At 36.2% G+C, this 17,161-nt stretch overlaps 1 protein-coding gene across 1 annotated transcript in view; it reads left to right on the top strand.

Annotated features, from left to right (window-relative positions):
- LOC118396889 (calsyntenin-2-like) overlaps positions 1-17,161 on the top strand; it is a 365,777-nt gene that overhangs the window by 196,019 nt on the left and 152,597 nt on the right. The window lies entirely within an intron of this gene.

The raw sequence follows: 17,161 nt of genomic DNA, 5'->3' as shown, positions 1-17,161 counted from the left end.
GTACTCTATGCATGGAGGTAGATTAAGCAGTATGTACTCTATGCATGGAGGTAGATTCAGTATGTAATCTATGCATGGAGGTAGATTAAGCAGTATGTACTCTATGCATGGAGGTAGATAAATAAAGCAGTATGTACTCTATGCATGGAGGTAGATCAGTTTGTACTCTATGCATGGAAGATAAAACAGTATGTACTCTATGCATGGAGGTAGATATGTAATCTATGCATGGAAGACAAATAAAGCAGTATGTACTCTATGCATGGAGGTAGATTAGCAGCATGTACTCTATATGTAGACAGTAGGTCTCTATGCATGGAGGTAGATTAAGCAGTATGTGCTCTATGCATGGAGGTAGATAAATTAAGCAGTATGTACTCTATTCATGGAGGTAGATTAAAGCAGTATGTACTCTATGCATGGAGATAGATTAAGCAGTATGTACTCTATGCATGGAGGTAGATAAATAAAGCAGTATGTACTCTATGCATGAGGTAGATAAATAAAGCAGTATGTACTCTATGCATGGAGGTAGATTAGATGTAATGCATGGAAGATTAAGCAGTATGTAATCTATGCATGGAGGTAGATAAAGCAGTATGTACTCTATGCATGGAGGCAGATTAAGCAGTTTGTACTCTATGCATGGAGGTAGATCAATAAAGCAGTATGTACTCTATGCATGGAGGTAGATAAATAAAGCAGTATGTAATCTATGCATGGAGGTAGATAAATAAAGCAGTATGTAATCTATGCATGGAGGTAGATTAAGCAGTATGTACTCTATGCATGGAGGTAGATCAATAAAGCAGTATGTAATCTATGCATGAAGGTAGATAAATAAATCAGTATGTACTCTATGCATGGAGGTAGATTAAGCAGTATGTACTCTATGCATGGAGGTAGATTAAGCAGTATGTAATCTATGCATGGAGGTAGATTAAGCAGTATGTACTCTATGCATGGAGGTAGATAAATAAAGCAGTATGTACTCTATGCATGGAGGTAGATAAATAAAGCAGTATGTACTCTATGCATGGAGGTAGATAGATAAAGCAGTATGTACTCTATGCATGGAGGTAGATTAAGCAGTATGTACTCTATGCATGGAGGTAGATTAAGCAGTATACTCTATTCATGGAGGTAGATAAAACAGTATGTACTCTATGCATGGAGTTAGATAAATAAAGCAGTATGTAATCTATGCATGGAGGTAGATAAATGAAGCAGTATGTAATCTATGCATATAGGTAGATTAAGCAGTATGTACTCTATGCATGGAGGTAGATAAATAAAGCAGTATGTACTCTATGCATGGAGGTAGATTAACAGTATGTACTCTATGCATAGAGATAGATTAAGCAGTAGGTACTCTATGCATGGAGGTAGATTAAGCAGTATGTGCTCTATTCATGGAGGTAGATAAATTAAACAGTATGTACTCTATTCATGGAGGTAGATAAAACAGTATGTATTCTATGCATGGAGGTAGATTAAGCAGTATGTACTCTATGCATAGAGATAGATTAAGCAGTATGTACTCTATGCATGGAGGTAGATTAAGCAGTATGTGCTCTATTCATGGAGGTAGATAAATTAAGCAGTATGTACTCTATTCATGGAGGTAGATAAAACAGTATGTATTCTATGCATGGAGGTAGATTAAGCAGTATGTACTCTATGCATAGAGATAGAGGTATGTATATGCATGGAGGTAGATCAATAAAGCAGTATGTACTCTATGCATGGATAGAGGTATGTACTCTATGCATGGAGGTAGATAAATAAATCAGTATGTACTCTATGCATGGAGGTAGATAAAACAGTATGTACTCTATGCATGGAGTTAGACATATAAAGCAGTATGTAATCTATGCATGGAGGTAGATTAAGCAGTATGTACTCTATGCATGGAGGTAGATAAATAAAGCAGTATGTACTCTATGCATGGAGGTAGATTAAGCAGTATGTACTCTATTCATGGAGGTAGATAAAACAGTATGTACTCTATGCATGGAGTTAGACATATAAAGCAGTATGTAATCTATGCATGGAGGTAGATTAAGCAGTATGTACTCTATGCATGGAGGTAGATAAATTAAGCAGTATGTACTCTATTCATGGAGGTACTCTATGCATGGATAGATTAAGCAGTATGTACTCTATGCATGGAGGTAGATAAATTAAACAGTATGTACTCTATTCATGGAGGTAGGAGTATGTACTCTATGCATAGAGATAAAGAAAGCAGTATGTACTCTATGCATGGAGGTAGATAAATAAAGCAGTATGTAATCTATGCATGGAGGTAGATAAATAAAGCAGTATGTAATCTATGCATGGAGGTAGATTAAGCAGTATGTACTCTATGCATGGAGGTAGATCAATAAAGCAGTATGTACTCTATGCATGGAGGTAGATAAATACATCAGTATGTACTCTATGCATGGAGGTAGATTAAGCAGTATGTACTCTATGCATGGAGGTAGATTAAGCAGTATGTAATCTATGCATGGAGGTAGATTAAGCAGTATGTACTCTATGCATGGAGGTAGATCAATAAAGCAGTATGTACTCTATGCATGGAGGTAGATAGATAAAGCAGTATGTACTCTATGCATGGAGGTAGATTAAGCAGTATGTACTCTATGCATGGAGGTAGATTAAGCAGTATGTAATCTATGCATGGAGGTAGATTAAGCAGTATGTAATCTATGCATGGAGTTAGATATATAAAGCAGTATGGGCTCTATGCATGGAGGTAGATAAATAAAGCAGTATGTACTCTATGCATGGAGGTAGATAAATAAAGCAGTATGTACTCTATGCATGGAGGTAGATAAATAAAGCAGTATGTAATCTATGCATGGAGGTAGATTAAGCAGTATGTAATCTATGCATGGAGGTAGATAAATAAAGCAGTATGTACTCTATGCATGGAGGTAGATTAAGCAGTTTGTACTCTATTCATGGAGGTAGATAATTAAAACAGTATGTAATCTATGCATGGAGGTAGATACAACAGTATGTACTCTATGCATGGAGGTAGATTAAGCAGTATGTACTCTATGCATCGAGGTAGATTAAGCAGTATGTAATCTATGCATGGAGGTAGATAAAACAGTATGTACTCTATGCATGGAGTTAGACATATAAAGCAGTATGTACTCTATGCATGGAGGTAGATAAATTAAGCAGTATGTACTCTATTCATGGAGGTAGATAAAACAGTATGTACTCTATGCATGGAGGTAGATTAAGCAGTATGTACTCTATGCATAGAGATAGATTAAGCAGTATGTACTCTATGCATGGAGGTAGATAAATAAAGCAGTATGTACTCTATGCATGGAGGTAGATTAAGCAGTATGTACTCTATGCATAGAGATAGATTAAGCAGTATGTACTCTATGCATGGAGGTAGATCAATAAAGCAGTATGTACTCTATGCATGGAGGTAGATAAATAAAGCAGTATGTAATCTATGCATGGAGGTAGATAAATAAAGCAGTATGTAATATATGCATGGAGGTAGATTAAGCAGTATGTACTCTATGCATGGAGGTAGATCAATAAAGCAGTATGTACTCTATGCATGGAGGTCGATAAATCAGTATGTACTCTATGCATGGAGGTAGATTAACAGTATGTACTCTATGCATGGAGGTAGATTAAGCAGTATGTAATCTATGCATGGAGGTAGATTAAGCAGTATGTACTCTATGCATGGAGGTAGATAAATAAAGCAGTATGTACTCTATGCATGGAGGTAGATAAATGCAGTATGTACTCTATGCATGGAGGTAGATAGATAAAGCAGTATGTACTCTATGCATGGAGGTAGATTAAGCAGTATGTACTCTATGCATGGAGGTAGATTAAGCAGTATGTACTCTATTCATGGAGGTAGATAAAACAGTATGTACTCTATGCATGGAGTTAGATAAATAAAGCAGTATGTAATCTATGCATGGAGGTAGATACATGAAGCAGTATGTAATCTATGCATATAGGTAGATTAAGCAGTATGTACTCTATGCATGGAGGTAGATAAATAAAGCAGTATGTACTCTATGCATGGAGGTAGGCAGTATGTACTCTATGCATAGAGATGGATATAGGTACTCTATGCATGGAGGTAGATTAAGCAGTATGTGCTCTATTCATGGAGGTAGATAAATTAAGCAGTATGTACTCTATTCATGGAGGTAGATAAAACAGTATGTATTCTATGCATGGAGGTAGATTAAGCAGTATGTACTCTATGCATAGAGATAGATTAAGCAGTATGTACTCTATGCATGGAGGTAGATAAATAAAGCAGTATGTACTCTATGCATGGAGGTAGATTAAGCAGTATGTACTCTATGCATGGAGGTAGATTAAGCAGTATGTAATCTATGCATGGAGGTAGATTAAGCAGTATGTACTCTATGCATGGAGGTAGATAAATACATCAGTATGTACTCTATGCATGGAGGTAGATTAAGCAGTATGTACTCTATGCATGGAGCAGTATGTAATCTATGCATGGAGGTAGATTAAGCAGTATGTACTCTATGCATGGAGGTAGATTAAAGCAGTATGTACTCTATTCATGGAGGTAGATAAAACAGTATGTACTCTATGCATGGAGGTAGATAAATAAAGCAGTATGTACTCTATGCATGGAGGTAGATCAATAAAGCAGTATGTACTCTATGCATGGAGGTAGATTAAGCAGTATGTAATCTATGCATGGAGGTAGATAAATAAAGCAGTATGTAATCTATGCATGGAGGTAGATTAAGCAGTATGTACTCTATGCATGGAGGTAGATAAATAAAGCAGTATGTACTCTATGCATGGAGGTAGATAGATAAAGCAGTATGTACTCTATGCATGGAGGTAGATTAAGCAGTATGTACTCTATGCATGGAGGTAGATTAAGCAGTATGTACTCTCATGGAGGTAGATAAAACATGGAGGTAGATAAATAAAGCAGTATGTAATCTATGCATGGAGTTAGATAAATAAAGCAGTATGTAATCTATGCATGGAGGTAGATAAATGAAGCAGTATGTAATCTATGCATATAGGTAGATCAGTATGTTCTCTATGCATGGAGGTAGATAAATAAAGCAGTATGTACTCTATGCATGGAGGTAGATAAATAAAGCAGTATGTAATCTATGCATGGAGGTAGATAAATAAAGCAGTATGTAATCTATGCATGGAGGTAGATTAAGCAGTATGTACTCTATGCATGGAGGTAGATCAATAAAGCAGTATGTACTCTATGCATGGAGGTAGATAGATAAAGCAGTATGTACTCTATGCATGGAGGTAGATTAAGCAGTATGTACTCTATGCATGGAGGTAGATTAAGCAGTATGTACTCTATTCATGGAGGTAGATAAAACAGTATGTACTCTATGCATGGAGTTAGATAAATAAAGCAGTATGTAATCTATGCATGGAGTTAGATAAATAAAGCAGTATGTAATCTATGCATGGAGGTAGATAAATGAAGCAGTATGTAATCTATGCATATAGGTAGATTAAGCAGTATGTTCTCTATGCATGGAGGTAGATAAATAAAGCAGTATGTACTCTATGCATGGAGGTAGATAAATAAAGCAGTATGTAATCTATGCATGGAGGTAGATAAATAAAGCAGTATGTAATCTATGCATGGAGGTAGATTAAGCAGTATGTACTCTATGCATGGAGGTAGATCAATAAAGCAGTATGTACTCTATGCATGAAGGTAGATAAATAAATCAGTATGTACTCTATGCATGGAGGTAGATTAAGCAGTATGTACTCTATGCATGGAGGTAGATTAAGCAGTATGTAATCTATGCATGGAGGTAGATTAAGCAGTATGTACTCTATGCATGGAGGTAGATCAATAAAGCAGTATGTACTCTATGCATGGAGGTAGATAAATAAAGCAGTATGTACTCTATGCATGGAGGTAGATAAATAAAGCAGTATGTACTCTATGCATGGAGGTAGATTAAGCAGTATGTACTCTATGCATGGAGGTAGATTAAGCAGTATGTACTCTATGCATGGAGGTAGATAAATAAAGCAGTATGTACTCTATGCATGGAGGTAGATTAAGCAGTTTGTACTCTATGCATGGAGGTAGATCAATAAAGCAGTATGTACTCTATGCATGGAGGTAGATAAATAAAGCAGTATGTAATCTATGCATGGAGGTAGATAAATAAAGCAGTATGTAATCTATGCATGGAGGTAGATTAAGCAGTATGTACTCTATGCATGGAGGTAGATCAATAAAGCAGTATGTAATCTATGCATGAAGGTAGATAAATAAATCAGTATGTACTCTATGCATGGAGGTAGATTAACAGTATGTACTCTATGCATGGAGGTAGATTAAGCAGTATGTAATCTATGCATGGAGGTAGATTAAGCAGTATGTACTCTATGCATGGAGGTAGATAAATAAAGCAGTATGTACTCTATGCATGGAGGTAGATAAATAAAGCAGTATGTACTCTATGCATGGAGGTAGATAGATAAAGCAGTATGTACTCTATGCATGGAGGTAGATTAAGCAGTATGTACTCTATGCATGGAGGTAGATTAAGCAGTATGTACTCTATTCATGGAGGTAGATAAAACAGTATGTACTCTATGCATGGAGTTAGATAAATAAAGCAGTATGTAATCTATGCATGGAGGTAGATAAATGAAGCAGTATGTAATCTATGCATATAGGTAGATTAAGCAGTATGTACTCTATGCATGGAGGTAGATAAATAAAGCAGTATGTACTCTATGCATGGAGGTAGATTAAGCAGTATGTACTCTATGCATAGAGATAGATTAAGCAGTAGGTACTCTATGCATGGAGGTAGATTAAGCAGTATGTGCTCTATTCAAGGAGGTAGATAAATTAAGCAGTATGTACTCTATTCATGGAGGTAGATAAAACAGTATGTATTCTATGCATGGAGGAGATTAAGCAGTATGTACTCTATGCATAGAGATAGATTAAGCAGTAGGTACTCTATGCATGGAGGTAGATTAAGCAGTATGTGCTCTATTCATGGAGGTAGATAAATTAACAGTATGTACTCTATTCATGGAGGTAGATAAAACAGTATGTATTCTATGCATGGAGGCAGATTAAGCAGTATGTACTCTATGCATGGAGGTAGATCAATAAAGCAGTATGTACTCTATGCATGGAGGTAGATAAATACATCAGTATGTACTCTATGCATGGAGGTAGATTAAGCAGTATGTACTCTATGCATGGAGGTAGATTAAGCAGTATGTAATCTATGCATGGAGGTAGATTAAGCAGTATGTACTCTATGCATGGAGGTAGATCAATAAAGCAGTATGTACTCTATGCATGGAGGTAGATAGATAAAGCAGTATGTACTCTATGCATGGAGGTAGATTAAGCAGTATGTACTCTATGCATGGAGGTAGATTAAACAGTATGTACTCTATGCATGGAGGTAGATAGCAGTATGTACTCTATGCATGGAGTTAGATAAATAAAGCAGTATGTAATCTATGCATGGAGGTAGATCAATAAAGCAGTATGTACTCTATGCATGGAGGTAGATAAATAAAGCAGTATGTAATCTATGCATGGAGGTAGATAAATAAAGCAGTATGTAATCTATGCATGGAGGTAGATTAAGCAGTATGTACTCTATGCATGGAGGTAGATCAAAAAAGCAGTATGTACTCTATGCATGGAGGTAGATAAATACATCAGTATGTACTCTATGCATGGAGGTAGATTAAGCAGTATGTACTCTATGCATGGAGGTAGATTAAGCAGTATGTAATCTATGCATGGAGGTAGATTAAGCAGTATGTACTCTATGCATGGAGGTAGATCAATAAAGCAGTATGTACTCTATGCATGGAGGTAGATAGATAAAGCAGTATGTACTCTATGCATGGAGGTAGATTAAGCAGTATGTACTCTATGCATGGAGGTAGATTAAGCAGTATGTACTCTATTCATGGAGGTAGATAAAACAGTATGTACTCTATGCATGGAGTTAGATAAATAAAGCAGTATGTAATCTATGCATGGAGGTAGATAAATGAAGCAGTATGTAATCTATGCATATAGGTAGATTAAGCAGTATGTTCTCTATGCATGGAGGTAGATAAATAAAGCAGTATGTACTCTATGCATGGAGGTAGATAAATAAAGCAGTATGTAATCTATGCATGGAGGTAGATAAATAAAGCAGTATGTAATCTATGCATGGAGGTAGATTAAGCAGTATGTACTCTATGCATGGAGGTAGATCAATAAAGCAGTATGTACTCTATGCATGAAGGTAGATAAATAAATCAGTATGTACTCTATGCATGGAGGTAGATTAAGCAGTATGTACTCTATGCATGGAGGTAGATTAAGCAGTATGTAATCTATGCATGGAGGTAGATTAAGCAGTATGTACTCTATGCATGGAGGTAGATAAATAAAGCAGTATGTACTCTATGCATGGAGGTAGATAAATAAAGCAGTATGTACTCTATGCATGGAGGTAGATAGATAAAGCAGTATGTACTCTATGCATGGAGGTAGATTAAGCAGTATGTACTCTATGCATGGAGGTAGATTAAGCAGTATGTACTCTATGCATGGAGGTAGATAAATAAAGCAGTATGTACTCTATGCATGGAGGTAGATTAAGCAGTTTGTACTCTATGCATGGAGGTAGATCAATAAAGCAGTATGTACTCTATGCATGGAGGTAGATAAATAAAGCAGTATGTAATCTATGCATGGAGGTAGATAAATAAAGCAGTATGTAATCTATGCATGGAGGTAGATTAAGCAGTATGTACTCTATGCATGGAGGTAGATCAATAAAGCAGTATGTACTCTATGCATGAAGGTAGATAAATAAATCAGTATGTACTCTATGCATGGAGGTAGATTAAGCAGTATGTACTCTATGCATGGAGGTAGATTAAGCAGTATGTAATCTATGCATGGAGGTAGATTAAACAGTATGTACTCTATGCATGGAGGTAGATAAATAAAGCAGTATGTACTCTATGCATGGAGGTAGATTAAGCAGTTTGTACTCTATGCATGGAGGTAGATTAAGCAGTATGTACTCTATTCATGGAGGTAGATAAAACAGTATGTAGTCTATGCATGGAGGAGTAATGCAGTAGTACTCTATTCATGGATAGATAAAACAGTATGTACTCTATGCATGGAGGTAGATAAATAAAGCAGTATGTACTCTATGCATGGAGGTAGATAAATAAAGCAGTATGTACTCTATGCATGGAGGTAGATTAAGCAGTATGTACTCTATGCATGGAGGTAGATAAATAAAGCAGTATGTACTCTATGCATGGAGGTAGATTATGCTATAAATGCAGTAAGCATGTACTCTATGCATGGAGGTAGATTAAGCAGTATGTGCTCTATTCATGGAGGTAGATAAATTAAGCAGTATGTACTCTATTCATGGAGGTAGATAAAACAGTATGTATTCTATGCATGGAGGTAGATTAAGCAGTATGTACTCTATGCATAGAGATAGATTAAGCAGTAGGTACTCTATGCATGGAGGTAGAGCAGTATGTGCTCTATTCATGGAGGTAGATAAATTAAGCAGTATGTACTCTATTCATGGAGGTAGATAAAACAGTATGTATTCTATGCATGGAGGTAGATTAAGCAGTATGTACTCTATGCATAGAGATAGATTAAGCAGTATGTACTCTATGCATGGAGGTAGATCAATAAAGCAGTATGTACTCTATGCATGGAGGTAGATCAATAAAGCAGTATGTACTCTATGCATGGAGGTAGATAAATAAATCAGTATGTACTCTATGCATGGAGGTAGATTAAGCAGTATGTACTCTGCATGGAGGTAGATTAAGCAGTATGTAATCTATGCATGGATAGATTACAGTATCTACTCTATGCATGGAGGTAGATAAAATATGTACTCTATGCATGGAGGTAGATTAAGCAGTTTGTACTCTATGCATGGAGGTAGATTAAGCAGTATGTACTCTATTCATGGAGGTAGATAAAACAGTATGTACTCTATGCATGGAGTTAGACATATAAAGCAGTATGTAATCTATGCATGGAGGTAGATTAAGCAGTATGTACTCTATGCATGGAGGTAGATAAATAAAGCAGTATGTACTCTATGCATGGAGGTAGATTAAGCAGTATGTACTCTATTCATGGAGGTAGATTAAAACAGTATGTACTCTATGCATGGAGTAGATAAAACAGTATGTACTCTATGCATGGAGGTAGATTAACAGTATGTACTCTATGCATAGAGATAGATTAAGCAGTAGGTACTCTATGCATGGAGGTAGATTAAGCAGTATGTGCTCTATTCATGGAGGTAGATAAATTAAGCAGTATGTACTCTATTCATGGAGGTAGATAAAACAGTATGTATTCTATGCATGGAGGTAGATTAAGCAGTATGTACTCTATGCATAGAGATAGATTAAGCAGTATGTACTCTATGCATGGAGGTAGATCAATAAAGCAGTATGTACTCTATGCATGGAGGTAGATAAGCAGTATGTACTCTATGCAGATAAATAAATGTACTCTATGCATGGAGGTAGATAAATAAACAGTATGTACTCTATGCATGGAGGTAGATTAAGCAGTAGTAGATAATCTATGCATGGAGGTAGATTAAGCAGTATGTACTCTATTCATGGAGGTAGATAAATAAAGCAGTATGTACTCTATGCATGGAGGTAGATTAAGCAGTTTGTACTCTATGCATGGAGGTAGATTAAGCAGTATGTACTCTATTCATGGAGGTAGATAAAACAGTATGTAGTCTATGCATGGAGTTAGACATATAAAGCAGTATGTAATCTATGCATGGAGGTAGATTAAGCAGTATGTACTCTATGCATGGAGGTAGATAAATAAAGCAGTATGTACTCTATGCATGGAGGTAGATTAAGCAGTATGTACTCTATTCATGGAGGTAGATAAAACAGTATGTACTCTATGCATGGAGTTGCATAAAGCAGTATGTAATCTATGCATGGAGGTAGATTAAGCAGTATGTACTCTATGCATGGAGGTAGATAAAACAGTATGTACTCTATGCATGGAGGTAGATCAATAAAGCAGTATGTACTCTATGCATGGATGTAGATTAAGCAGTATGTACTCTATGCATGGAGGTAGATAAATAAAGCAGTATGTACTCTATGCATGGAGGTAGATTAAGCAGTATGTACTCTATGCATGGAGGTAGATTAAGCAGTATGTACTCTATGCATGGAGGTAGATTAAGCAGTATGTGCTCTATTCATGGAGGTAGATAAATTAAGCAGTATGTACTCTATGCATGGAGGTAGATAAAACAGTATGTACTCTATGCATGGAGGTAGATTAAGCAGTATGTACTCTATGCATCGAGGTAGATTAAGCAGTATGTAATCTATGCATGGAGGTAGATACAACAGTATGTAATCTATGCATGGAGGTAGATAAAACAGTATGTACTCTATTCATGGAGGTAGATAAAACAGTATGTACTCTATTCATGGAGGTAGATTAAGCAGTATGTACTCTATGCATGGAGGTAGATAAATAAAGCAGTATGTAATCTATGCATGGAGGTAGATTAAGCAGTATGTAATCTATGCATGGAGGTAGATAAATAAAGCAGTATGTACTCTATGCATGGAGGTAGATTAAGCAGTTTGTACTCTATTCATGGAGGTAGATAATTAAAACAGTATGTAATCTATGCATGGAGGTAGATAAATAAAGATAAAACAGTATGTACTCTATGCTATGCATGGAGGTAGATTAAGCAGTATGTACTCTATGCATGAGAGGTAGATTAAGCAGTATGTAATCTATGCATGGAGGTAGATAAATACAACAGTATGTACTCTATGCATGGAGGTAGATAAATAAAGCAGTATGTACTCTATGCATGGAGGTAGATATAAAGCAGTATGTAATCTATGCATGGAGGTAGATTAAGCAGTATGTACTCTATGCATGGAGGTAGATAAATAAAGCAGTATGTACTCTATGCATGGAGGTAGATAAAAACAGTATGTACTCTATTCATGGAGGTAGATTAAGCAGTATGTACTCTATGCATGGAGGTAGATAAATAAAGCAGTATGTACTCTATGCATGGAGGTAGATTAAGCAGTATGTACTCTATGCATGGAGGTAGATGCAATAGATTAAGCAGTATGTACTCTATGCATGGAGGTAGATAAATAAACAGTATGTACTCTATGCATGGAGGTAGATTAAGCAGTATGTACTCTATGCATGGAGGTAGATAAAACAAGTACTCAGTATGTACTCTATTCATGGAGGTAGATTAAACAGTATGTACTCTATTCATGGAGGTAGATAATTAAAGTAGTATGTACTCCATCCATGGAGGTAGATAATGCTTGGAACAGTATGTACTCTATGCAATGAGGTAGATTAAGCAGTATGTACTCTATGCATGGAGGTAGATTAGAAAGCAGTATGTACTCTATGCATGGAGGTAGATAAATAAAGCAGTATGTACTCTATGCATGGAGGTAGATAAATAAATGCAGTACAGTACTCTATGCATGGAGGTAGATTAAGCAGTATGTACTCTATGCATGGAGGTAGATCAATAAAGCAGTATGTACTCTATGCATGAAGGTAGATAAATAAATCAGTATGTACTCTATGCATGGAGGTAGATTAAGCAGTATGTACTCTATGCATGGAGGTAGATTAAGCAGTATGTACTCTATGCATGGAGGTAGATTAAGCAGTATGTACTCTATGCATGGAGGTAGATAAATAAAGCAGTATGTACTCTATGCATGGAGGTAGATAAAAGCAGTATGTACTCTATGCATGGAGGTAGATAAATAAAGCAGTATGTACTCTATGCATGGAGGTAGATTAAGCAGTATGTACTCTATGCATGGAGGTAGATAAGCAGTATGTACTCTATGCATAGGTAGTACAGTATGTCTATTCATGGAGGTAGATAAAACAGTATGTACTCTATGCATGGAGGTAGATAAAACAGTATGTACTCTATTCATGGAGGTAGATAAATAAAGCAGTATGTACTCTATGCATGGAGGTAGATAGTAATATGCATGGAGGTAGATAAAACAGTATGTACTCTATCATGGAGGTAGATAAAACAGTATGTACTCTATTCATGGAGGTAGATTAAGCAGTATGTACTCTATGCATGGAGGTAGATAAATAAAGCAGTATGTACTCTATGCATGGATGTAGATTAAGCAGTATGTACTCTTTGCATGGAGGTAGATAATAAAACAGTATGTACTCTATTCATGGAGGTAGATAAAACAGTATGTACTCTATGCATGAGGTAGATTAAGCAGTATGTACTCTATGCGTGGAGGTAGATTAAGCAGTATGTACTCTATGCATGGAGGTAGATTAAGCAGTATGTACTCTATGCATCGAGGTAGATTAAGCAGTATGTACTCTATTCATGGAGGTAGATAAATGAAGCAGTATGTACTCTATGCATGGAGGTAGATAAAACAGTATGTACTCTATTCATGGAGGTAGATAAATAAAGTAGTATGTACTCTATGCATGGAGGTAGATACAACAGTATGTAATCTATGCATGGAGGTATATAAAACAGTATGTACTCTATTCATGGAGGTAGATAAAACAGTATGTACTATATTCATGGAGGTAGATTAAGCAGTATGTACTCTATGCATGGAGGTAGATAAATAAAGCAGTATGTAATCTATACATGGATGTAGATTAAGCAGTATGTACTCTTTGCATGGAGGTAGATAATTAAAACAGTATGTACTCTATTCATGGAGGTAGATAAAACAGTATGTACTCTATTCAATGAGGTAGATTAAGCAGTATGTACTCTATGCATGGAGGTAGATAAATAAAGCAGTATGTACTCTATGCATGGAGGTTGATTAAGCAGTTTTTACTCTATGCATGGAGGATAAAACAGTAGATTAAGCAGTATGTGCTCTATTCATGGAGGTAGATAAATTAAGCAGTATGTACTCTATTCATGGAGGTAGATAAAACAGTATGTACTCTATGCATGGAGGTAGATTAAGCAGTATGTACTCTATGCATAGAGATAGATTAAGCAGTATGTACTCTATTCATGGAGGTAGATAAATAAAGTAGTATGTACTCCATCCATGGAGGTAGATACAACAGTATGTACTCTATGCATGGAGGTAGATACAACAGTATGTACTCTATGCATGGAGGTAGATAAAACAGTATGTAATCTATGCATGGAGGTAGATTAAGCAGTATGTACTCTATCCATGGAGGTAGATAAATAAAGCAGTAGGTACTCTATGCATGGAGGTAGATTAAGCAGTATGTACTCTATGCATGGAGGTAGATTAAGCAGTATGTGCTCTATGCATGGAGGTAGATAAATAAAGCAGTATGTACTCTATGCGTGGAGGTAGATTAAGCAGTATGTACTCTATGCATGGAGGTAGATTAAGCAGTATGTACTCTATGCATGGAGGTAGATTAAGCAGTATGTACTCTATTCATGGAGGTAGATAAATGAAGCAGTATGTAATCTATGCATGGAGGTAGATAGAACAGTATGTACTCTATTCATGGAGGTAGATAAATGAAGCAGTATGTAATCTATGCATGGAGGTAGATAGAACAGTATGTACTCTATTCATGGAGGTAGATAAAACAGTATGTACTCTATTCATGGACGTAGATTAAGCAGTATGTACTCTATGCATGGAGGTAGATAAATAAAGCAGTATGTACTCTATGCGTGGAGGTAGATTAAGCAGTATGTACTCTATGCATGGAGGTAGATTAAGCAGTATGTACTCTATTCATGGAGGTAGATAAATGAAGCAGTATGTAATCTATGCATGGAGGTAGATAGAACAGTATGTACTCTATGCATGGAGGTAGATAAAACAGTATGTACTCTATTCATGGAGGTAGATAAATAAAGTAGTATGTACTCTATCCATGGAGGTAGATACAACAGTATGTAATCTATGCATGGAGGTATATAAAACAGTATGTACTCTATTCATGGAGGTAGATAAAACAGTATGTACTATATTCATGGAGGTAGATTAAGCAGTATGTACTCTATGCATGGAGGTAGATAAATAAAGCAGTATGTAATCTATACATGGATGTAGATTAAGCAGTATGTACTCTTTGCATGGAGGTAGATAATTAAAACAGTATGTACTCTATTCATGGAGGTAGATAAAACAGTATGTACTCTATTCAATGAGGTAGATTAAGCAGTATGTACTCTATGCATGGAGGTAGATAAATAAAGCAGTATGTACTCTATGCATGGAGGTTGATTAAGCAGTTTGTACTCTATGCATGGAGGTAGATTAAGCAGTATGTGCTCTATTCATGGAGGTAGATAAATTAAGCAGTATGTACTCTATTCATGGAGGTAGATAAAACAGTATGTACTCTATGCATGGAGGTAGATTAAGCAGTATGTACTCTATGCATAGAGATAGATTAAGCAGTATGTACTCTATTCATGGAGGTAGATAAATAAAGTAGTATGTACTCCATCCATGGAGGTAGATACAACAGTATGTACTCTATGCATGGAGGTAGATACAACAGTATGTACTCTATGCATGGAGGTAGATAAAACAGTATGTACTCTATGCATGGAGGTAGATTAAGCAGTATGTAATCTATGCATGGAGGTAGATTAAGCAGTATGTACTCTATCCATGGAGGTAGATAAATAAAGCAGTAGGTACTCTATGCATGGAGGTAGATTAAGCAGTATGTGCTCTATGCATGGAGGTAGATAAATAAAGCAGTATGTACTCTATGCGTGGAGGTAGATTAAGCAGTATGTACTCTATGCATGGAGGTAGATTAAGCAGTATGTACTCTATGCATGGAGGTAGATTAAGCAGTATGTACTCTATTCATGGAGGTAGATAAATTAAGCAGTATGTAATCTATGCATGGAGGTAGATAGAACAGTATGTACTCTATTCATGGAGGTAGATAAAACAGTATGTACTCTATTCATGGACGTAGATTAAGCAGTATGTACTCTATGCATGGAGGTAGATAAATAAAGCAGTATGTAATCTATACATGGATGTAGATTAAGCAGTATGTACTCTTTGCATGGAGGTAGATAATTAAAACAGTATGTACTCTATTCATGGAGGTAGATAAAACAGTATGTACTCTATTCAATGAGGTAGATTAAGCAGTATGTACTCTATGCATGGAGGTAGATAAATAAAGCAGTATGTAATCTATACATGGATGTAGATTAAGCAGTATGTACTCTATGCATGGAGGTAGATAAATAAAGCAGTATGTACTCTATGCATGGAGGTAGATTAAGCAGTATGTACTCTATGCATGGAGGTAGATTAAGCAGTATGTACTCTATGCATGGAGGTAGATTAAGCAGTATGTACTCTATGCATGGAGGTAGATTAAGCAGTATGTACTCTATGCATGGAGGTAGATTAAGCAGTATGTACTCTATGCATGGAGGTAGATTAAGCAGTATGTACTCTATGCATGGAGGTAGATTAAGCAGTATGTACTCTATGCATGGAGGTAGATTAAGCAGTATGTACTCTATGCATGGAGGTAGATTAAGCAGTATGTACTCTATGCATGGAGGTAGATTAAGCAGTATGTACTCTATGCATGGAGGTAGATTAAGCAGTATGTACTCTATGCATGGAGGTAGATAAAACAGTATGTACTCTATGCATGGAGGTAGATTAAGCAGTATGTACTCTATGCATGGAGGTAGATTAATCAGTATGTACTCTATGCATGGAGGTAGATTAAGCAGTATGTACTCTATGCATGGAGGTAGATTAAGCAGTATGTACTCTATGCATGGAGGTAGATTAAGCAGTATGTACTCTATGCATGGAGGTAGATTAAGCAGTATGTACTCTATGCATGGAGGTAGATTAAGCAGTATGTACTCTATGCTTGGAGGTAGATTAAGCAGTATGTACTCTATGCATGGCCATGGCTTCTGATGACTCTCATCCACTCCTACCTTTGAAAGTCTGTTTCATTTGTCACAAATCAATATTCACATCCACTATCAAACTCTGAACATCGTTTACA

The sequence above is a fragment of the Oncorhynchus keta genome, chromosome 18 (genome assembly GCF_023373465.1).
Source record: "Oncorhynchus keta strain PuntledgeMale-10-30-2019 chromosome 18, Oket_V2, whole genome shotgun sequence".
Lineage (NCBI taxonomy): Eukaryota > Metazoa > Chordata > Actinopteri > Salmoniformes > Salmonidae > Oncorhynchus > Oncorhynchus keta.
This window is presented reverse-complemented; position numbering and strand designations above follow the sequence as displayed.